Source organism: Chrysemys picta, chromosome 4, assembly GCF_011386835.1.
Source record: "Chrysemys picta bellii isolate R12L10 chromosome 4, ASM1138683v2, whole genome shotgun sequence".
Taxonomy (NCBI): domain Eukaryota; kingdom Metazoa; phylum Chordata; order Testudines; family Emydidae; genus Chrysemys; species Chrysemys picta.
The window spans coordinates 147,055,208-147,080,040 of NC_088794.1; positions in this window are offsets into that span (position 1 = coordinate 147,055,208).

Sequence of the window (24,833 nt, forward strand, 5' to 3'; positions counted from 1 at the left end):
CGATGACAAAGAAAATGAATTGTTTCCATATGTTAGGAGATAGCCTGACAATTATGAGCAGAGAGTTAAGCTATAAAAATGCAACAGGACTTCCAGTAAATGTAAAGAAACAAAAACAGCAAGCAGCACGTTGGTAGCTTTCATACCTCAGTATGAAAGCACTGTAAAGGGACAGTAGATGCTTACAGGACCAGGGAATAAGATGAAAAAATAATCCCATCAGAAAGATTGTCATAATTTTTTTTTGAAGAGAAATACTTAATGCCTTCAATATCTAGAAATACGGTGCTTTTGAAGTAACACATACCCTGAATACCCTGATCCTAAAATCACGTATGCATTTAGGAATAACTTTATGCAGGCGAATTCAATGAAACTGCTCTCATGAGTAAAGTTACTCACAGGCGGAAATGCTTTCAGGAGTGGAGCCATGGTTAGTGTCTGATTCTATTCTAAAAACGAGTGATTTCCCTCTTGCCTTCCCTTTGTCCTTGGAATTTGACTCTCTTAAAGCACGAAAGGAACATAAGCACCATACTGCCAAGTGTCAACCATTGATCTATTGTTGCATCTTTTCGTCTGCGAGCGACGGTGGGAATTGCAGCCTATGATGTAGATGATTTGCAATGTCTCATGGCCAATCCGAGATTTGCACGATCTTTGGCAGTTATTGCAAATGTATCGATCGCGGTTGGGAGCTGCTCGCTTCCTAGGGGCTCTTTTCTCGTCAAGCTGTAGGAGCCAGCTTCTGTCATGGACTTTGATACCCTGATGGAGACGATAGCACCACTTGTTACGAACACTTGTCAAGATTTCCCATTGGTCAGGATCACTTCCAAATTCATTCATATCTCGCTTGCATGTGTCTTTATAGCAAAACTTGGGATGTCCTGTTGTTCTTGTTCCCTCTGATAGCTCCCCGTATAGCATACCCTTGATCTATATAACATTAATATTTAAGTGAATTCATTGGAACTTTATTTTTTAATTTCTTTTGATCTGGGGTCTTTCCAGTACTTGGGAATCAATAATGCCGTTCAAAGTATTGGTTCCTTGTGGCATTCGCATCACCATTTGGTCATCTGATGAATATTCACATGAAATTTGGATCACAGGGAAGCGTTCAATAGTTAGGAACATGCTGGAGTTGCATGTTTGGAATATGGGCACCATATGTCCACATTTTGTCTATTTTGTCTATTTTGTTGTTGTTGTTCCTCTCCATGAATTGACTTCTTTCTCCCAGTGTTGAATACAATGGGTCAAATACCCAGTCTAGGGCTGTTCTACACTGAGAACTTACATCGTCATTGCTATGTCTCTTAGGCATGTGATGAATCCTAAGCCCTGAGAGACATAACTATACCAACCTAACTTCCAGTGTAGATAACACTCAGAGTCGACAGAAGAATTCTTCGGTTGACCTAGCTACCACCTGTTGTATTCAGAGTATTATTCTGTACAAATTTCATAACCAAAGTTAATTAAAGCTCCAACCCTGCAAACCTAGACTCACTCACGCAGTCCCACTAACTTCTCTTTATTAGGAAGCTGTCGATGATAAGCCTGTTTTGCTCTCCTGGTCTTAGAGTATGTCGCTGAAACCCGCACCCCTCCGTGGGCTTCAAAGCCCAAACTCCAGCCTGAGCCCAGATGTCTACACAGCTGTTTTTAGTGCTGTAGACCTGGGCTCTGAGACTTGCTGTGGCACATTTTCAAAAGTAGTGTAGACATACCCATAGAGGCCTCGTCTTCACTAAGGGGAAAGGAAGTGTTCTTAGCTTGTGTTACGTACCATTGGGGAAAATCCTAGTGTAGACAAAGCAGTTTGTAGCTTCCACATGAGTTAGCAGGTCCAGGTAGACCCTAGGCTCCCCCATAGTCTTTAACTTGACCTGATCACGTGTGTGAAAACACCAAACTGCCTTGTCTTCAGTCAAATTTTAACTCATGTTAGCTAATGTGAGTTAAGGACCCACCTTATTGCCTAGTGAAGACACAGCCCGAGTCACTAAATGCTTTTGTGTGTTAAACACCAATTCTTCTTCACTGGAATTGTGAGGAAAGGTTTGTGGGATCAGGCCCTTCATCTGCATAACTGAGGACAATGCGCCAGGTGCAGGAAGGATGGTTTTCCTGGTTAAGGCACTGAACGGAGATCCAGGAGACTAAGGTTCAGTTCTCAGCTCTTCCACACACTCTCTGCGTGACTTTTGGCAAATCACTCGGCCTCTCTGTACCTTAGTTCCTGCCCTATAAAATAGAGTTAATAATCCTTCACCCTGCCTCGTCTACTTCAGTTGCAGGCTCCTTGGGATATAGAGACAATGTGGATGAGGTAATATCTTCTGCTGGTTTGTCTCCCTCATATCCTGGGACGAACGTGGCTACAACACCTTGCAAACAACAGCGGAAGCTACTGAATCTTACTGTGTGCTGTGCACATAAAGCACCTAGCTCCAGAGGCCCTGATCTCTATTGTGGTTTCCGGGCAGTAATAAGCTCTAACATCTAACATTGAAATAAAGGACATGCCTTTAAAAAGGAATAAACATTGACGCTCTTTTTCTGATGTAACTTATCAGACCAGTTCTCATTGGTGGAGAATCGAGGTTGTAAGCGAATCTGAGAACTATTTCCTGTCCTCCTCCTGTATGTGGAAGTCCAGTTGAACACAATGGGGGGGCCACGGGAGCTATGTCCCCATCACTTTTTATCAGCCGTAAAGGCAAGCGACGGGGGGAGGGAGTAGAGAGGAGTGAGCGGGGGTGGGGCCTTGGGAAGAAGAGGCGGTGGAAGGGCGGGACATCGGGAGGAAGGAACAGTGTGAGGGCGATGGCCCTGGGGGAAGGGACAGTATGGGGGCGGGGCCATGGTTCAGGTGCCAGTGGCCCCCCCACACTTTTAGGGAGATTCCGTCACTCTTGACAATGGGTAATCCTTTCTTTCGTCTTAATATTTAGCAATGTACTATAGCAAGAGGCTGGGGTACCACTGAAAGGCGTTGGCACAGAGAATGAAAACAATAGCCTCATGCCACATCAGGCTGGGCCTGCACCCTCAGCCTACAAATTGGAGACCCCCATTTCCAACATGAAGGAGTGGTTGCTTCTAGATCTCGCAGGCCCTGAGAATGTTGGACCTCAGAAGCACAATTTTATTCTGTATGGACAAGTTGGTTTTAGGTTAAGTTTTAGAGCTTGCTAGAATGCGTTGGTTATAATTTTCCTTCCCCTCTCATGCTCGGATAGCTGGACCGGGGGTGTTAAGGAAGCCTGGCTTTTCAGGTGTTAATTTAATTTAATAATTTAATTTAATATATGGAGATATCCTATCTCCTAGAACTGGAAGGGACCCTGAAAGGTCATCGAGTCCAGCCCCCTGCCTTCAGGACCAAGTACTGATTTTGCCCCAGATCCCTAAGTGTCCCCCTCAAGGATTGAACTCACAACCCTGGGTTTAGCAGGCCAATGCTCAAACCACTGAACTAGTTATGAAAAATAGAAGCAATAAAAGCTTTCCGTTTCTGTGAAGCATTTCAAAATGATCTGTTCTGTAAGCAATGTCACATATAGTGAATAGATGATGGGGCGAGGTGGTCGAAAGCTTTGAACATATGTGAGTAAACCCTTCCGACCACCCTATCATGTATTTTGTGCCTCTTCTACGGAAGTCTAAAGCTTTACAAATAAAATCAGACAGAGTGATTTATTTGACCAGAAATGTTTTACTTTGATACACTGATTCTGTAAATGTTTTGTTAAGAATAAAGGCCCCTGAACAAGCCAGCTCTAAATAGCTACTCTGTTGTAGTGGATGAGGAATACCCTTATTGGATATTCTCCAGGAGTTAGGGTTGTCTGGATAAAATACTTTACTTGCCTTGCCAAGAAGGATAATAGACATTAACAAACTACTCTTCTCTTTGTTTTAGTTGTCATCAGGGTAATACTTAAAGGTGGAGATGAATGCATGCGAAATCTCTTTATTTAGTTCTACATCCAAATGATTATGAATATTATTAGCACGTGTCAAGATGCAAAGTCTTACCAATGGTCCATAGCCAGGTGAATGTATCACTTAAATATTTAACATGCTGGAATATGTCTGCTGGTTGCAAGTCTAACATTTTTGACTTAAGTCACCATAGCCATGGGATGGGTGGGGATATGCCACAGACAAATTCCACTTTTATTATTATTGCCTTGTGCTGTTGCATAGGCAAAATTTCTAATGAACAACCCTCGTAAAATTCTGCTTTGGCAGCCAAAGGGAATGTGTGGAAGTGACGTGGTGACAAATGTTTAGCTCCATTCGCGGTGGTGGGTTGGCTTTCCAAATCTCTGCCAGAGAGCAAGCTAAGTAAACCTGAAGCATAAAGCGTTTCAGTCCCCTGATAGTCAATTATTAATGATCCCAGAATCATTTAGGAAGGGCCCCTCTTGTTAGTTATCTGGTCCATCCTCATTGTTCAGGAATGAGGAGAGACAAATGGTGTTTGCTCAAATAAAAGCTGGGGTTCATAAAAGGCTATTGTTGCATAAAGGTAAAAAAATATTTGCTTATAAGACTTTAAACTATAATTATTTGTGTTTCAGTAATGCCTAGAAACCCCAAGCAAGATCAGGGCTTCATCGTGCTTGACACAAATGAGAGACAGTCTTTGCCCAGAAGTGTTTCCTGTCTAAATGAACAAGACAAAGAGTGGGGAAACAGGTGAAATTACTTGTTTAAGGTCACACATCAGGCCTCTGGTGCATCTGTGATTAGGAACCCACGTTCATTCACTCCCAGTCTAATGGTTTGTCCACTACATCATATTGCCTCACAGACATTGGCTTATGCACTTGTACAAGCCACATTGAACAAGCTAGGAAAAGATTGGCCACCTACAGTATAGGAAGTCACCATCCGCTGTTCTGATTTCACAGAATATAGTCTGATTGTATCCAGTGTGCTTTCCCTTGGGGTGGATGCATGAGCAATACAGACTATATGCTTCCCATTAGCCAGGAACATTTTAGTTACAATGCACCCAACTCCTCCAAACCTCAGCTCTTCTCCTCTCCCACAATTCAAGGTCCACTAAACCCACCCACTTATGAGAAACTTGGGACAACAGTGATGCCTTGCGGTAGTGCCCTGCACGTCAAAAACTTTGGCCTCTGTCAGACCACGGGAGAATCAAATTCTAGAGCTGACGACTTGCAAAACACCCTGCTGTTATTTAGGGACTCATTCTCACATGTGGTATCACATATGCAGTGAAGTGAGAGAGATGAGGTAGCCAGGGGTCCAAGCCACTGGAATTCTAGCCTATGATTTATTATAGGTGCTTCTACTGATAGGGTTAGACAGGTCGATTTAAAGTGGAGATGGTGGCAGCTTCTGGTGTTGAGAACAACCATGGACTTTTCTCTACTTGAGATTTGGTGAACAGGGGGCATATCACACTCTCAGTCCTGCTGGTGTCAAAGGAGTTGCATGAACCGATCTTAGGGAATATATGACCATTTGTGTTGCAGAAGTGATACATCTGGTCTCAAACACACCTCATCTTCAGCCCACGAAGCAGCCTTTGAAGAAGCTCCCTGGCCCATCAGGAGTATTGTGTCTAACATAAGCATTCTTAATAAATGACGCACTACAGTTCCTCAGCAGATCATGGGTACCATATGACTAGTTGTGGGGGAAGTCAAACTGAGGAAGTGCTAGTCAGCATGATTATAAAAGCTACATTGAAATAAAGTGCTCGAGTTAATCTATTTCACCTGGCTTGATTTAGCTAACCCACACAGTCAAGCGCCACAAGAAATGAAGTTTTGCCCTGGTATCCATCTAATGGAAGAATCTTGTGTAATGGAAAAGTAGAGTAAATTGTAGTTCAGAATGAAGAAAATAGAGAAAAAGTGCTTCAATATCTAGGTCGTCCATTAAAAAAAAAAAAAAAAAAAACAACAACTCGATAGCACAGATTCTTACCACATACTTCTGCTGTTATTTATTTGATTGGCTGCCTTAAATATTTTCTCTGTCCCCAGAACTGATTGTAGTGACACCTACTGAGCAGGGCAAATCTCGCCCATTGCAGAATTCCTTTCCGCTGAGCTGTGCCAACAAACGGCTCAGCGCTCCAGATGTTGCTGCTTTTTGAGAAATGAGAACTTAATAAACCAGGCTCACCCTTCCTCCTGGGGTGAATGCAGAGACAGTCAGCTATGGAAAAATCACTGCTCAGTACCATGAACAACGTACGAACGGGGAGCAGCAGGGCTAGCACTTCTTTGTCTTAATGGAACAGAAAGCCTAGACGCCCACTGCAGAAGTCTGAGCTGGCAACAGCTAGCATTTTTAATATACACTGAAACCTATCCATGAAAGAATAGTCTTAAACCAAGAGGAAAAGCCTGAAGGTATATTTAAACAAATCGAAAAAGAACAGATAGAAAAAATGTTTCTGCCTGGCTTTAATAGGTTACATTTTCCCAGGCTTTATTTTAGTTCAAACTGTTTTATTGCTTTATATATTTATAACAAACACACACACACACACCAAAAATACACACAGTGAAGACATTTTTATAGCATGTATCACAGTAACACCTGCAGGGCCCAGTGTGGTTTGGAACCCTTTTGTGCTAGGAGCTGTACACACACATGACAAAGGACAGCTACATGGGGGTGCGCACGCTGAAAGGATTCAGGGTGAAATTTATCAGCAGTACGTCCCTCCCACTGCCTGGGAGCACTACGGACATGGCGGCCAGGCAAGGGCGTCTGTGTCCCCTCTCACATTGCAAAAAGGGTCTGGGTCAACGTGGCAGGCTGTGATGGGGGCAGGCCAGAGGCCTGGGGTGAGGGCTGCACAGCATTCCTGCTCACTGGCTCTGGGCGGTGATCTCCCCAGCTCCTTCAGGCTCTACCCTCGTTGAGCCTTGTGTAGCTGGAGTAGATTTCACCCTCCGCGCTCTGTGTGGCTCGAAAGCTTGTCTCGCTCACCAACAGAAGTGGGTCCAATAAAAGATATTACCGCGCCCAACTTGTCTCTCCAATGTCCTAAGAGCATCATGGCTACAGCGATCCTGCTTACTGCCTGCTGCCATTCTGAGTACTTTGCTCATCACCAACATCTCCAAGCACCACTTCGTCATGAATGGGCTTTGATCCTTACGACGTCCCTGGGAGGTAGGGAAAATCTGTTATCCCCATTTTACAGGTGGGGGCACTGAGGCAAACGGGAGAGGAAGCGACCTGCCCAAGGTCACGCTGGAAGTCTAGAGCTGAACCAGGAGTGGTCTGCAGCTCTCATGTTCCAATCCAGTGCTCTGTCCACAGGACCAACCTCTGTATACCCTGGGCACTGCAGCTGTGTCCTCACTCCCTGCACCCCAGGAGGCCTAAGATCAGCCAAGGTATTACCCAGGTGGTCTCAGCTCTCCAAATTCCCCTCTCCCACCCCAGTCCTGGCACAGCCATCAAGATGCCACTAGGCTGGTCATGGCTCTGTTGGAACATGCTCTGGGCATAATTTAATTTAGGAAAATATTATCTTAAAAATGAACCTGTCGTAACTATTTTATGTAGGGTTGCCAACTTTGTAGTGCCAGAAAACCTGCCCCGCCCCCACCCCACCCCTTCTAGGAGGCCATGCCCCCCATTCACTCCATTCCCGCCTCCCTCCATCACTCGCTCTCCCCCACCCTTGCTCATTTTCACCAGGCTGGTGCAGCGGGTTGGGACGTGACAGGGCTGAGGGCTCCAGCTGTGGGTGCAGGTTCTGGGTGCAGGTGGGGCTGGAGATGAGGGGTTTGGGGTGCAGGAGAGGGCTCCAGGCTGGGGCATGGGTTGAGGTGCTGGAGGGGGGTGCAGGCCAGAAATGAGGGGTTCAAGGTGCATGAGGGGGATCCGGGCTGGGGCAGGGGGATGGGATATAGGGGAGTGCAGGCTTTGGCTGGGGGTGTGGGCTCTGGGTGGGGCTGGGGGTTGGGGTGCAGGCTCCAGGTAGCGCTTACCTCAGGTGGCTCCCGGGAAGCAGCGACATCTCCCTCTGGCTCCTAAGTGGAGGTGCAACCATATGACTCTGCGCGCTGCCCATGCCTACAGGCACCGTCCCCTCACCTCCCATTGGCTGCGGTTTCTGGCCAATGGGAGCTGCTGAGCTGGCACGGAGGGCAGAGGCAGCACGCAGAGCCCCCTTGGCTGTCCCTTAGCCTAGGACCCAGAGGGAGATGCCGGCAGCTTCCCGGGAGTCATGCAGAGGCAGGTAGGGAGCCTGCCTGCGCTGCTGACTGGACTTTTAACAGCCCGGTCAGTGGTGCTGACTGGAGCTGCCAGGGTGACAATGTTGGGACTCACCACCGCAGCGCCTCCTACTGGTCGTCTCGGGGAATTGGTTCGATCCAGTAGAGCACCTCCTTCTGGTGGTGTCCCATCTGTCGTCCCACCTTTGGTTGGCATGTGGAGCCGTGCTGCTCCCGACGCACGGTGTCCTGTTCTGGAACACTGCCCTCCGACAGTGTCCCTTTGTCCATTCACACCCCCTTCCAGGGGCTGCATGATCAACAGTCCTACAAGTCCAATCTCTACAGCCCGGGTTCTGGTGTAGTTTCTGCTGGCCACTCCCTGTGGCCTATGGCTGGGTGTACTGCCAAGGGGAACCGGGGGGGGGCGGGGAGACCCAGGCCCACCCACTACTCTGAGTCCCGGTCCAGAGGCCCTCTAGCGACAGCCTCGCTGTCCTCCTTCTCCTGCCTCCTCTGTCTGTTCCTCTGGACCGCTTCCCCAACGGCCCTTCTTCCCGCTAGGCCCTTTCCTTCAAGGCCTGCCGTCAGGCAGGCTACGGAGTAGGACCTTCTCCCGCTCTTCAAAGCTGGCCTGCACTGCGCTGTCCGTGGTGCTGGCCTCCCAGCTCTGGAGACAGACCTTCCCATCTGAAGGCCTGGGACAGACTGACCGCTCTCTCCCTGAGCAGTCTTTTATATGGCTGAGCTTGGCCCTGATTGGCTGTCCCCAATCTGGGCTCTGATTGGCTCGCAACAAGCCCTTCTCTTATTGGCTGCCGGGATATGCGGGCACCTGGGCCTGCCGCAGCCCACACTCTCCGGGCGTGGGGCAGCCGCCCCACCACAGTCCCTTTTCGACCGGGAGTTCTGGTCGGAAACCAGACACCTGGCAACCCTAATTAAATGTATACCCCAAATTAAAAACCACAGTAAAAGAACTAAAAAAGAGCCACCGTGGCTTAACAACCATGTAAAAGAAGCAGTGAGAGATAAAAAGGCATCTTTTAAAAAGTGGACGTCAAATCCTAGTGAGGTAAATAGAAAGGAGCATAAACACTGCCTAACTAAGTGTAAGAATGTAATAAGAAAAGCCAAAGAGGAGTTTGAAGAACGGCTAGCCAAAAATTCAAAAGGTAATAACAAAATGTTTTTTAAGTACATCAGAAGCAGGAAGTTTGCTAAACAACCAGTGGGGCCCCTGGACGATCGAGATACAAAAGGAGCATTTAAAGATGATAAAGTCATTGCGGAGAAACTAAATGAATTCTTTGCTTCAGTCTTCATGGCTGAGGATGTTAGGGAGATTCCCAAACCTGAGCCGGCTTTTGTAGGTGACGAATCGGCGGAATCGTCACAGATTGAGGTGTCACTAGAGGAGGTTTTGGAATTAATTGATAAACTTAACAGAAACAAGTCACTGGGACCAGATGGCATTCACCCAAGAGTTCTGAAAGAACTCAAATGTGAAGTTGTGGAACTATTAACTATGGTTTGTAACCTGTCCTTTAAATCGGCTTCTGTACCCAATGACTGGAAGATAGCTAATGTGATGCCAATATTTAAAAAGGGCTCTAGAGATGATCCTGGCAATTACAGACCAGTAATCTTACATCAGTACCGTGAAAATTAATTGAAACAATAGTAAAGAATAAAATTGTCAGACACGTAGAAAAACATAAATTGTTGGGCAAAAGTCAACATGGTTTTTTCAGTAAAGGGAAATCGTGTCTTACTAATCTATTGGAGTTCTTTGAAGGGGTCAACAAATATATGGACAAGGGGGATCCAGTGGACATAGTGTTCTTAGATTTCCAGAAAGCCTTTGACAAGGTCCTTCACCAAAGGCTCTTATATAAATTAAGTTGTCATGGGATAAGAGGGAAGGTCCTTTCATGGATTGAGAACTGGTTAAAAGACAGGGAACAACGGGTAGGAATAAATGGTAAATTCTCAGAATGGAGAGGAGTAACTAGTGGTGTTCCCCAAGGGTCAGTCCTAGGACCAATCCTATTCAACTTATTCATAAATGATCTGGAGAAAGGGGTAAAAAGTGAGGTGGCAAAGTTTGCAAATGATACTAAACTGCTCAAGCTAGTTAAGACCAAAGCAGACTGTGAAGAACTTCAAAAAGATCTCACAAAACGAAGTGATTGGGCAACAAAATGGCAAATGAAATTAAGGCCTTGTCTACACTACGAGAGTAGTTCGATTTTACTTGCATCGAATTTTTGTAATCGATATTGCAAAGTCGAACGTGTGTGTCCACACTAAGGACAGTAATTCGACTTTGTGCGTCCACACTAACGGTGAAAGCGTCGACATTCGAAGCGGTGCACTGTGGTCAGCTATCCCACAGTTCCCGCAGTCCCCTCTGCCCATTGGAATTCTGGGTGTAGCCGGCAATGCCTTCTGGGTAACAAAATGAGTCCAGGGTGCTTTTGGGAAACTGTCGTCATCCGTCCATCACTCCCGCCCTCCCTCCCTGAAAGCGCCGGCGGGAAATCAGTTCGCGCGCTTTTCCAGTCATTGACAGCGCGGACGCCACTGTACTCCGAGCATGGAGCCCGCTGCGACCATCGCTGCAGTTGTGGCCGCTCTCAACGCCTCGCAGCTTATCATAAAGGTTTCCCTGAGGCAGATGCAGAAAAGTCAGGCGAGGAGGCTACGGCACCGCGGTGATGTCCTGAAGTCTGAGAGTAGCACAGACCTGTCAGAAAGCAGGGGACCCAGCGCCGAGGACATCACAGTGGCAATGGGTCATGTTGATGCCGTGGAACGGCGATTCTGGGCACGGGAAACAAGCACTGAGTGGTGGGACTGCATAGTGCTGCAGGTCTGGGATGAATCCCAGTGGCTGCGAAACTTTCGCATGCGGAAGGGAACTTTCCTGGAACTTTGTGAGTTGCTGTCCCCTGCCCTGAAGCGCAGTGACACCCGGTTGCGAGCTGCACTGAGTGTACAGAAGCGAGTGGCCATAGCCCTCTGGAAGCTTGCAATGCCAGACAGCTACCGGTCAGTCGCGAACCAGTTTGGGGTGGGCAAATCTACCGTGGGGGTTGTTGTGATGCAAGTAGCGAAGGCAATCGTTGATGTACTGCTGCCAAAGGTAGTGACCCTGGGAAACGTGGAGGCGATCATAGATGGCTTCGCAGCGATGGGATTCCCAAACTGCGGTGGGGCCATAGATGGAACTCACATCCCTATCCTGGCACCGGACCACCAGGCCACCCAGTACATTAACCGAAAGGGCTACTTTTCCATGGTGCTGCAAGCACTGGTGGACCACAGGGGACGTTTTACCAACATCTACGTGGGATGGCCGGGCAAGGTTCATGACGCTCGTGTTTTCAGGAACTCTGGTCTGTTTAGACGGCTGCAACAAGGTATTTACTTCCTGGACCACAAAATAACTGTTGGGGATGTGGAGATGCCTATAGTCATCCTCGGGGACCCAGCCTACCCGCTAATGCCCTGGCTCATGAAGCCCTATACTGGCGCCCTGGACACTGAAAAAGAACTCTTCAACTACCGGCTGAGCAAGTGCAGAATGGTGGTGGAGTGTGCTTTTGGCCGTCTCAAGGGGAGATGGAGAAGCTTACTGACTCGCTGTGATCTCAGCGAAACCAATATCCCCATTGTTATAGCAGCTTGCTGTGTGCTCCACAATCTCTGTGAGAGCAAGGGGGAGACCTTTATGGCGGGGTGGGAGGTTGAGGAAAATAGCCTGGCTGGTGATTACTCACAGCCAGACAGCCGGGCGATTAGAAGAGACCAGCGGGAAGCATCCGGGAGGCTTTGAAAGCAAAGTTCCTGAGTGAGCAGGGTAACCTGTGACTTTAAAGTTTGTGTACTGAGAAGCTAAACCTGCCCCCGTTTCTTTACCCAGTTAATGTTGACTATCCTATCCAGTTACATACCCCCTTCACCCCCCCTCCAACACACGTGTCGAAATAAAAATAGTTCTACTTTGTTAAAGCACACCGTTTTCTTTAATACTGTTTTCGCGGGAATTTTTTAAAACTGGGACGCAGACTGTGGTGCGGAGCGGGTGTAGTGTTGTGACGCGAATGCAGCTTCTAAACTCAAGGATTGACAGGCTCCGCTGCGGTGGGATGCTTGTTTCAACGGAGCCTGTCACCCCTCCTGATCGGGACTGTGTGTATGGGGGGTCTATGTGACTTTGTGGCAGGGGGAGGATGGTTACAGATCCCATGCTTTGTGGCTCTGTGATCCTGCCTAAGGACCGGCGCTTAAGATCTGTAACTGCCCTCCCCCGCCACAAAGTCACAGAGCAACCCCCCCCCCCCAACATTACATCAAAACAACCTCCCAGACTAACCGGGGTAACTAGTCACTGCATCACTGCACTGTGTATGTGCCCTGCTGCTGTGCCTGCCCCCGACTATGTACCCTGCCAAAGGAGACTGTCCTGTCCAATTACCAACCCCCTTTCCCCTCCTCCTCCAAAAGAACATGATTGAAACAGTAGTTAACAGAAACGAATTTTTTATTATCAACTACACATGGCATTGGGAGGTGAAACTTGGACGTGGGCTTGTGTCAGGCGGGAAGGAAAGAACTTTTCAAATTTTGGGAAATGAGAGCCTTCTGCTACTAGAGCTCTCTGCAGGGGTGGAGTGAGACTTAGCAGGGACTCTGCCGCCTCTCCTTCTTTGCACTTTGGGTGAGGTGGGTATGGGACTTGGTGGCGGGGGAGGGCGGTTAGAGATGGACTGCAGCGGGGCTCTGTCCTCCTGCCTCCGTTCCTGCAGAACATCCACAAGGCGCCGGAGCGTGTCCGTTTGCTCCCTCAGTAGTCCAAGCAGCGTTTGAGTCGCCTGCTGGTCTTCCTGCCGCCACCTCTCCTCCCGATCCATGTTGGCTTGGTGCATTCGGGTCAAGTTCTCCCGCCACTGGGTCTGCTGTGCTGCCTGGGCTTGGGAACAGGCCATAAGCTCAGAGAACATGTCCTCCCGTGTCCTCTTCTTCCTACGCCTAATCCGCGCTAGCCTCTGGGAGTGTGATTCCAGGCTAGGTTGTGAGACAGTCGCAGACGGGGCTGTGGAAATGGGAAAAAGGGAGTGAATTCCTCAGAAAGATAAATGTAGTTGTGAACAAAGAACATAGTCTTTCTCTGTGAACAAGACCATGCACAGCACCTTTCACATGCGCACTCAGCACAAGGTCGAATTCTCGGCCTTCGCATTCAGTGCCTGGGGTCTTGAACAGCACATTTGAGAAGCGAGGCAGCACAACGGAATTTCTGTTGCAGGCAGACATGGTAAGCCGTACACTTGTGGCAGTTTAAAACTTTTATATTACCACTGGCCTCATTTCACATTTAAAGCAATGTCAGTCCCTGCTGCCAGCAATCCGGCAAGCGGGAACTCTGCCCCTGTCCCACCCCCTCGCGGCTGTCCCCGGGAACGATCCCTTTCGGCTGCCCCTCTCCCGCCTCCACCGCGTGGCTGCAAACCAGCGGTTACAGTTCTGTAAAGGAACGGGAAAGCAGTCTCAACACTAACATTCCCCTACCTAATTAAAAGCAGGTCACCATGGCCGACATCACCCTGATGAGGATCTCCGAGAGCGACAAAGAGAGAATGCTCCGGGAAAGCCTCCAAAGACCAGGGCCGTATGCCGCCCTGCTGTGCAGAGCAATGATCCCCGAGTACTTGATAATCTCGTGGCGCGGCAACGTGTCGTACTTCGGAGGACCCAATAAGGCCGCTCTCCCCAAGAACCTCATGCAACGGCTTTCAAATTACCTCCAGGAGAGCTTCATCGAGATGTCCCAGGAGGATTACTGCTCTATCCCCGGACACATAGACCGCATTTTACTGTAGCTGCAGTAGCAGGGAATAAACAGTAGAGCGGCTTGTGCAGGACAATCACTGAAAACCGGACATTGCTAGATTTCTTTTCAAAACTTGCACTGCCCATTACTAAACCGTTAAGTGCCTAGGGCACACTAATCATGAACAACCCATTCTTTTAATTGTTAATATTCCTGTTTTGTTAAAAATAAATGTTTAGATGTTTACAACACTTACTGGCTGATCCTTCACCAGATTCTGTGTCCGGGGTAACGGCTGGGGACGCTTCGTAGGGGATCTCTGTAAGGGTGATGAAGAGATCCTGGCTGTCGGGGAAATCAGCGTTGTGAGAGCTGCCGACTGCCTCGCCCTCCTCATCTCCTTCCTCATCTTCCCCGTCCCCTAACATGTCCGAGGAACCGGCCGTGGACAGTATCCCATCCTCAGAGTCCACGGTCACTGGTGGGGTAGTGGTGGCGGCCGCACCGAGGATGGAATGCAGTGCCTCGTAGAAACGGGATGTCTGGGGATGGGATCCGGCGCGTCCGTTTGCCTCTTTGGTCTTCTGGTAGCCTTGTCTCAGCTCCTTGATTTTCACGCGGCACTGCGTTGCATCCCGGCTGTATCCTCTCTCTGCCATGTCTTTAGAGATCTTCTCGTAGATCTTTGCATTCCTTCTTTTGGATCGCAGCTCGGAAAGCACGGACTCATCGCCCCACACAGCGATGAGATCCAAGACTTCACGATCAGTCCATGCTGGGGCTCTCTTTCTATTCCCAGACTGCACGGCCATCACTGCTGGAGAGCTCTGCATCGTTGCCAGTGCTGCTGTGCTCGCCACGATGTCCAGACAGGAAATGAGATTCAAACTGGCCAGACAGGAAAAGGAATTCAAATTCAAATTTTCCCGGGGCTTTTCCTGTGTGGCTGGTCAGAGCATCCGAGCTCGCACTGCTGTCCAGAGCGTCAACAGAGTGGTGCACTGTGGGATAGCTCCCGGAGCTATTAGCGTCGATTTCCATCCACACCTAGCCTAATTCGACATAGCCATGTCGAATTTAGCGCTACTCCCCTCGTCGGGGAGGAGTACAGAAGTCGAATTAAAGAGACCTCTATGTCGAACTAAATACCATCGCAGTGTGGACGGGTGCAGGGTTAATTCGATGTAACGGCGCTAACTTCGACATAAACGCCTAGTGTAGACCAGGCCTTAATGTGTAATTTAATGTGAAATTTAATGTGTAATTTAATGTGAAATTTAATAAATGTAAAGTAAGGCACATTGGAAAAAATAACCCCAACTATACATACAATATGATGGGGGCTAATTTAGCTACAACTAATCAGGAAAAAGATCTTGGAGTCATTGTGGATAGTTCTCTGAAGACGTCCACGCAGAGTGCAGCGGCGGTCAAAAAAGCAAACAGGATGTGAGGAATCATTAAAAAGGGGATAGAGAATAAGATGGAGAATATCTTATTGCCCTTATATAAATCCATGGTACGCCCATATCTTGAATACTGCATACAGATGTGGTCTCCTCATCTCAGAAAGGACATACAGGCATTAGAAAAGGTTCAGAGAAGGGCAACTAAAATGATTAGGGGTTTGGAACGGGTCTTATATGAGAAGAGATTAAAGAGGCTAGGACTTTTCAGCTTGGAAAAGAGGAGACTAAGGAGGGATATGATAGAGGTATATAAAATCATGAGTGATGTGGAGAAAGTAAATAAGGAAAAGTTATTTACTTGTTCCCATAATTCAAGAACTAGGGGCCACCAAATGAAATTAATGGGCAGCAGGTTTAAAACAAATAAAAGGAAGTTCTTCTTCACACAGTACACAGTCAACTTGTGGAACTCCTTGCCTGAGGAGGTTGTGAAGGCTAGGACTATAACAGGGTTTAAAAGAGAACTGGATAAATTCATGGAGGTTAAGTCCATTAATGGCTATTAGCCAGGATGGGTAAGGAATGGTGTCCCTAGTCTCTGTTTGTCAGAGAGTGGAGATGGATGGCAGGAGAGAGATCACTTGAACATTACCCCTCTGGGGCACCTGGCATGACCACTGTTGGTAGACGGGATACTGGGCTAGATTGACCTTTGGTCTGACCCAGTACGGCTATTCTTATGTCCTTATGTTAATTGTATGCAGTATGGTGGTAGCATGGTGGTCCCAGGATATTAGAAAGACAAGGTGGGCGAGGTAATATCTTTTATTGGACCAACTTCTGTTGGTGAGAGACACAAGCTCTGTGAGGCTCAAAAGCATGTCTCGCTCATCAACAGAAGTTGGTCCATTAATAGAATGGACTCTACTGTCACAAATTCAACATGGCTCCTGGGTTATTAACTGCAGATGAAGCAAGCCATTATTAGATTGGCAAGTCGATGCTGGAATCAGTTGGAGCAGAGATGTCCTAGTGAACTGAATAACTGTGTCCTAGTTATTCAGTTTCTGCTGAAATTACTCCCCTCCCCCATTTTTTTGATTTCTTGACAGTCATACATGACCCCATAGGAGTTTGGGCTCCTAGATCCTCAGCTTTGCTATTGAAACAGCTTGGTGGTTTCTAGGAAAATCAGGTGGATTAAGCAGCCTACTTTTGTAAATTACACTAGCATTTGAAGCATCTTGTCAAGGCAATGAAGAGGATTAACGTTGAATGTCGAGGTGCTAAATTACTGACCAAGGGCTTGTCAGCCAAAAAACCCCCAACACAGCTCCCTGGTGTGTATTCAATCAGACCTGCGTTCTTTAGCTCTCATAGTTTAACTCCTCTTAGCCGAGCCAACACAACTAGAAGAATGAAACTGATTCTATGTTGGCTCATTCAGCAGCATTTGTTAGCTAGATTCCAGCCACAGGACCAAATTCCACCTTCCTTTAGATCTGTTCAGTGTTCAAAGCATAAGAAAAGAGAGCGAGAGCCAAGACCGTGCAACATTAAGGCTTTATTCCTTCCTGCACATGTGCTGTCCTCTTTTATCAAGCGCTTCCTGAAACAAGAATTCCCTAAGTTCCTAGACATTGCCCTATACAAAAGCATTCTATCGTATTATGACACCCTCTATTGGGAAGCTATCGTAACATCCCCTTTTCACATTTGTTTGCGATAGCAAAATTAAATATGAACACTGTAACATGCGTCCATGTTTAAAATAACAGAGTGTGTGTACAGGCCAGGGGAATGTCTCGGAACATAGGGAATTCTACTTTCAGATCTGACTAAATACACACAAGGGAGTTGTGACGAGGGGTACCAGGCCTTCTCTGCCTCCAACTGGAGGGGTTGCCACCCTGACACACCCTCCCAAAGGAAAAGAATCACCTGCTCAAGTGAATTTAGACCTCTGAGTAATGGCTAGAAAATCCACTCAGGTTCTGGTACCAACTAACCCAACAAGACTTGGTCCTCCAATGGCTAGAAGGACCAGGAGGAGCCAACCAGGACCCTTCAAGTGAGATAAGAAGGCTTCTTCTAAGGGGAGTGCTTTGGTGAAGCGGAAACAGGAGAGGATTTCCCTGGTTCTAACCCAAAACACTCAGGCCCAAGTCAAGGCCTAACAATCCGACTGACCTTCAGCTAAAGCGTGAAACAAACTGTTTATTTTTGACTTGGTGGCCATTGTTGAGTTGAATGTCAATTAATGGCTAGAGGACTAGCAAGGGGCTCGCTGTATGAGACAGCTTGCTCCTGGCAAGCTGTGATAGGAGCACATTTGAAGCCTGATCCAACACCCCTTGAAGTCAATGGGAGCCTTTTGATTGACATCAGTAGACGTCAAGCACTTGCTGAGTGAGAAGGTGCCATCTGCACCCGGTCACTTTACAGAGTAGAGCTTTGGCAACCTATCCTGCTAAGGTGCCGAATGCTCCCACCTCCAGCCAACTTCAATGGCAGGTGAGAGTTTTCAGCACCTTCTGGGGTCAGACGTTAGCTTCTCTTGTGAACATTATGATGCAATTCAGTCCATCTGTCTAAGGCCTCATTTAAATTGGCTTTCGCCCCCATATCAGCCAGCAGTGTAGAGGCACCAACGCAAAACCCATGAGTAGGCGGGCAAAGCCCTGATAAGCTGTGACTCACGCTGGCGTGGCTTGTCCAGCTGTCAAGCAGAATTCAGCAAATAGCAGCGTAGCCTGTCTGCAGGGCCGGCTCCAGGCACCAGCCGACCAAGCACGTGCTTGGGGCGGCACTTTGTAAGGGGCGGCCAATCTTCGGGTGGCAGGGGGCGCTCGGGGTTTTTGTTTGTTTTGTTTCGGCGGGGCGGTGCTCAGGCATATTTTTTTTTTTTGGTTCGGCCGGGCAGCACTTGGTGGGGGGTAGGTGGGTTGTTTTTGTTTCAGCGGGGTGGGGTGGTGCTCGGGGGGGATGTTTTGGCGGTGCTGCGCGGCACTTGGGGGGGGATGTTTCAGCAGGGCGGCGTGGCGCTCGGGGGGGTTGTTTCGGTGGCGTGGCGCTCAGGGGGGTTGTTTCGGCGGGGCGGCACGGTGCTCGGGGGGTTGTTACGGCAGGGTGGCACTCGGAGGGGTTGTTATGGTGCGGCGGGGCGGTGCTCGGGGGGGTTGTTATGGCGGGGCGGGGCGGCACTCGCGGGGAGGTTGTTATGGAGGGGCGGCACGGTGCTCGGGGGGTTGTTACGGCAGGGCGGCATGGTGCTCGGGGGGTTGTTACGGCAGGGTGGCGCTCGGAGGGGTTGTTATGGCGCGGCGGGGCAGTGCTTGGGGGGGGTTGTTATGGCGGGGCGGCACTCGCGGGGAGATTGTTATGGAGGGGCGGCACGGTGCTCGGGGGTGTTGTTACGGCAGGGCGGCGCTCGGGGGGGTTGTTATGGCGCGGCGGGGCGGTGCTCGGGGGGGTTGTTACAGCGGGGCGGGGCGGCACTCAGGGGGAGGTTGTTATGGAGGGGCGGCATGGTGCTCGGGGGGGTTGTTACGGTAGGGCGGCACTCGGGGGGGTTGTTATGGCGCGGCGGGGCGGTGCTCGGGGGGGTTGTTACGGCGGGGCGGGGCGGCACTCGGGGGGAGGTTGTTATGGAGGGGCGGCACTCTTTTTTTTTTTTGCTTGGGGCGGCAAAAACGTTAGTGCCGGTCCTGCCTGTCTGTCAGTAGAGTCTAGTGGTTGGAGTGCTGGACTTGGGATGAATAGACCTGGCTTCTAATCCTGGCTCTGTTGCTACTCAGCTGCTTGACTTTGGATTAAAGCACTTCACTTTTCTGGGTGTTTCCTCTCCCACCCCTGGGTCTCGCCCATTTAAATTGTCAACTTTTGGGGGCAGGGACAGACTGTGTCGTACTTTTGTGCATGAACAGAGCCTCGCACAATGATCTGGAAACTGGACATTCCTGATCTGCCCCCTCCCCGTAAGGCCCTGCCCCCTGCTCCATCCCCTGCTCCACCCTCTCCTTGAGGCCCCGCCCCAGTACACCCCCTGCTCCACCCCCTCCTTGAGGCCCCGCCTCGCTCCACCCCTGATCCACCCCCTCCTTGAGGCCTCCCCCACCCCCTGCTCTACCTCGTCCAGCTTGGGGACCGCAGCACTTTTCCCACCCCATCAGTTACCTGCGGGGGAGAGGCTCTCGCCTCCCACTGCATCTGCCCCTGGCACGTTCAGCCCCTGTCCCCGGCAGCCGGGCATGGGCGGGGGACAGCCAGCTGTTGCCGCCTCCCACAGCCAGGCTCTCTCTCAGGCAGCCCAGCAGCCGCAGTGGGCCGCTGGGCTCTCACACCAACCCAGAGCGAAGTGGCCAGCAGGAGAAGTGGGTGGTCCCATCCCTTCCACTCCCTGGCACGTTTCCGGCTCGCTCAGCCTCTGACCCTGGCAGGTAGGCCTGGGATGGGAGTGGAAAGGGTGGGACCACCTACTTCTCCTGCCGGCTGCTCCCCTCTGGGTTGGCGTGAGAGACCAGCCAGCGCGGCGACTGTCTGCGAGAGAGAGCACCTGGCTGTGGGAGGCAGCTGCAACAGTGGGAGAAGGACAGAGCTCCTCTCCCCGCCTCGGCAGGCCAATCTGGGGGGGCACTTGCCTCCACATGTCCCCGCTACGCGTTGTCTCTGCTCCTGCAGGCAGCAACCGGACTTTTGGTGTCCCGTCAGTGTTTCTGACTGGACGTAGTCAGGTGCTGTTTTTGACTGGACTTTCCGGTCGACAACCAGACACTTGGCAACCCTATCACCGAGCAGCTTTGCTGGTCGCCAGCCACCAATGGCTGAGAGCCCCAGCAAAGACAAGGGCTTTAGTGACTTTTGTCCACCTTAAAATTCATGTGTAAAAAAAAAAATGCTGCACGGTTTGTCAATAATAACGTTTTCTTCATGGACACGATTCTTTTATAAACTAAAAGATACTGAGACTATCCAGAACATGGTGTCCATGGATTGTGTTTTAACTGTAGCTTGACACATCTCTCGGTTTTAGAATAACAGAAGAACATGGAGAGTCGGATCCTTTAGGCTGCAAACACCTTCAGTCACCTGTTTCTTCCAGGGGGACAGGTGCAGCCCAGATTGTCTGCAAACTATTCTGATGCTTAACAACATGGGCTTGAGTGCAGTTAGCAATGCCTTTATGAAGTCCTACACCCCTGAGTATTTTTGTGTAAACATATTTAATCTGTGGCAAGCCAGTTTATTTGTTGTGTTTTGTCATGTCAGTGCAGACTGTAGTCCATTAGGCACTGAGATGAGGCTACTAAATGTTTTCAGATGTTTTCTATTTCCTCAACTAAGAGCTGGATTTGAACCAAAGCGGCGAGGTGAAAGGGTGACGTGTAATATATTGAGACAATCTGAAATAAAATAATGTAATGTTTTTAATATTTAAGAAGAAAAAGGCAGCAGTAAAACATCGTGGAAGGAGGCAGCCATCATGAATACCTATATATTTTAATTTTAAATGCATGCAGATGTTGACTTTTAATCAGAGCATGTCAGAATCTGACTCTAACAAAGGCAAAAATGTGAGATCTGTTTTCTTGAATTGCTTCCACATTTTGTGCTTCACATTTTTATTACACAGAGCACTGCATCATCATATATTTCTGTAAAATGCCAGCATCCATTGGCTTAGCAGATACATGATGGTTAGCATATAAAATGCCTTACCATGAAGGGTATAGTCTTCTCTGTATATCCAGTATCTATTATATTATGCACTCCCACACCTTCCTACAGAGCGACAGAGCTTGTTTTCACTGTATCATAGAATCATAGAATATCAGGGTTGGAAGGGACCCCAGGAGGTCATCTAGTCCAACCCCCTGCTCAAAGCAGGACCTAATCCCACTAAATCATCCCAGCCAGTGTAGTGTCGGTCTTGTTTCTTTTGGATCTTCCAGTGTCTTAGATCCAGAGGGCTGGGCTGGTAAGGTCTGATGTTAGGCTTCTATCAACGAGGAGCAGGATGTTGGGTGGCGTGGTCTGTGTTGTGTTTTTAAAAGAGAAAGGATGGTAATGCTATCCTCGAATTGCTGGCTGACATGGCAAAAGCGAGTGCATTGTGGGTATGTGGCATTTTGCTCTCCTTTATGTTAGCACTATTATTATTTGTATATAGGTAATGCCTAGAGACCCCAACTAAGATACTGGCCGCAGTGTGCTAGACACTGCACACACACATAGTGAGAGACAGTCTCTGTCCAAGAAGAACTTACAGTCTAAACAGAGAAGGAAGATGGAGAATTGAGGCACAGGGAGATTTGCCCAAGGTCACAGAGAAGGTCTGTGGGTACATCTACACTGGAGCTGGTGATGTGATTCCCAGCTTGGGTAGACCTGCCCACGCTAGGTCTGATGGAGCTAGCAACCTAACAATCGCAGTGTGCTTGCAGCTACATGGGCTAGCTGCCCCCTCTGAAACTGTAGGTATGAACTCAGGGCAACTGGTCCATCCTTCTGTGGCTCCACCACTATTCTTAGCGCATGACCCTAGCTTGATCAGAGCTAGCATGGGTATGCATACCCACCCTGGAAATTACATCTCCAACTCCAGTGTTGACATATCCTAGGTCAGGGGTAGGAATTGAACCTATGACGGCTGCGTCTTATGGCACAAAGCCGCCCTTCTGTGTACGCTGTGCTTCTGTTTGTCTTCCTCTTGATTGTACTGAGTGGGATTCTGGTCCTTCTGTCACCTTCCTTCTTTCTGTGTGATTTTTCCCCACCAAAGAGATTCTCTTGACTTTCCTCTCCACGTCAGTTCCATTTTCCTGGAGCGAAGCACACTGCATGCTTGCATCACTAGTATTTTCTTAAAGAAAGTATTGTACAGGGAGTGTCTGTTCTTTGCTTTCTTGTGTCAGCCTGTGGCTGGCTCTACAGCTTCTGAGCTGCTGCTGTAGCAGTAATGTTGGTGAGTTTGCATGGCCACATCTTGGCAGGACAGCCCAGGTTGGCAAAGAGCAAAGCAGGCTTCATGCCATGTTTGCACCCCGTGAAGGCTGGCCTGGCAGGAGCCTCGGCATACCCTGTCCTGCAGCTGGGAAGTATTTTTATTTCTCAGTGATAGCCATTAAATTTGGGATTTCCAGCTCCTTCTGCAGTATGATTCAAGGGAGAGGTCAAGACAGCTTTCCCCGATGTTTCAGTTTCATCAGATTTGTAGATACAGAGATTCAAGCTTTGTCGCCTTCCTAACAACTTCCCCTTCCAAAGTCTATCACGGAATGATCTTGGAGCATGTTAAGCACTGTACCGTTCACCTGCACACATGCCTTCCTGACTGTGCCAGTCCTATGCACAAGCATTTCGGAGGCTATGAATGAATCAACCTGTTTCTATAATTTACCGACTAATTTGATCCTCCCCCGGAAAATTCTCTTCTGTGCCCAAACATCCTGGATCCTTTCCCCCATACCATCTGCTGAGCCACTAACTTTCCCTGGCCTCCTCTGATCAACTGAGACAAAGATGCAGGATGAAATGTATTCCCATTTGCTCGGAAGCTCGTTCAGTTCAATTCTGGATGGCCATTCTCTCTGTCCTCTGAATACCTCTTTACGACAATACCCAATTGGAGCTGTCTTCAGAAACCTGGTTCAAGGGCCCCAATCTCTCTTGTTACAGAGAAGATATATATGTTGGGACAATAGCCTTTAGTGAATGCCTGGCATCTCCCATTGTTCCCACAGAAAGGTTTCTCCAGCAAAGGACTAAACCATATTGAGCAACAAAGAGTCCTGTGGCACCTTATAGACTAACAGACGTATTGGAGTATAAGCTTACGCATGCATCTGACGAAGTGGGTATTCACCCACGAAAGCTTATGCTCCAATACATCTGTTAGTCTATAAGGTGCCACAGGACTCTTTGTTGCTTTTTACAGATCCAGACTAACATGGCTACCCCTCTGACGCTTTAAACCACATTGAGGTATCCATGGGGAAATAGGGAGGCTGGATGTATTATTCCCATATCCCTTTGTATGCCCTTTCCATTTTTGGGGTGGTCTGGGTAGCATTTCAGTCGTAAAGTGTGTTGCTACTTTGATTTTATAGCTGGAGGCTTCTCCACCATTGGACTCAGTAATAAGTGGTATTGTCAGTGTGAAAAGGAACATGAGGTTTCTGACCCTTTATTTGAAGGTTGGTTGATCTGGGTATGTGTTACCTGGGAGCCAATGCAAGCAGAGAAGGAGAGGAGGACTAAGATCTTGATTTTCCAATGCCCGCTGACTGCTTTGGGGTATTCCATTGTTGCAGAGCAGCCATCACCGCTGCTTAAGTGGTCCTAGGAGAATCCCCCTGCTGGCCTGTGGGAATCCTCATGTGGTAGAGCCACAGAACTTGATGGAAGATGCTCTGTCCTAAATCTTCAGTTGCTCTGGGAATTCCTTCCTTTAGAAAAACACACCTCACCCTTGAATTGTGAAGGGGCTGAGCTTTAAGGTCCTTTGGCAGGTTTTGAGGAACGGGTGATGTTGCATGAAAATCGACAACACTGAAGGTTCCTTCCCACAGAACTAGCGTAGGTCACAGTCTTAACGCTTGCCAAGTCTTGCTCTTTGTACTCCATTCCAGGCTTGACTTCAGCTCTTACAGTTGTGGAGAAAATGAGACAATTCTACTCTCGCTGAGCCATTCAATAGCCAACTAGAAGGTGATCTACTCACTTGGTCATCTCAATGAGGTAGTTCAAAGTTAACTATTTAAAACATTCCTTCAAAGCCAGCATCCGGTGTCTTGTTTTTGCAGAGAGATGTTTTGAGAGGGACACAGAGGATTCAGGCATGATTGAAGCATGTGATGTACCTTTCATTACCTGCACTAAAATGTTTGTTACAGAAAATAGAGGGTCATAGAAAAGACCTGCATGCTAAAGTCAAATAAGCAATTTGTGCGAAGTGCATTGGAGAAATTGTTTAAGAACAGTTATTCTGAGCAAAAATATGACTCTGACTTTCTCTTAAAAAATTTCTCTTAGCGTTTCAGCAAAGAGTAAAAAAGGTTCAGCCACATGGAGACAGGAAACAGACTCAATGGATCAAATTCATCCCCTCATAGATGCAGGGTCCAGTGGTTAGTGCCTTAGCTTAACGCTTGAGAGTTCTGGGTTCAATTCCTGGTGCTACCACAAACTTTCTCTGTGATCCTGGACAAATCACACAGTCTCTGTGTGTCCCATTCCCAACATGGGAGTAACAGCACTGCTTTCCCTTCCAGTGGCCCATGAGGATCAATACGCTACAGACGAAGTGGGTATTCACCCACGAAAGCTCATGCTCCAATACATCTG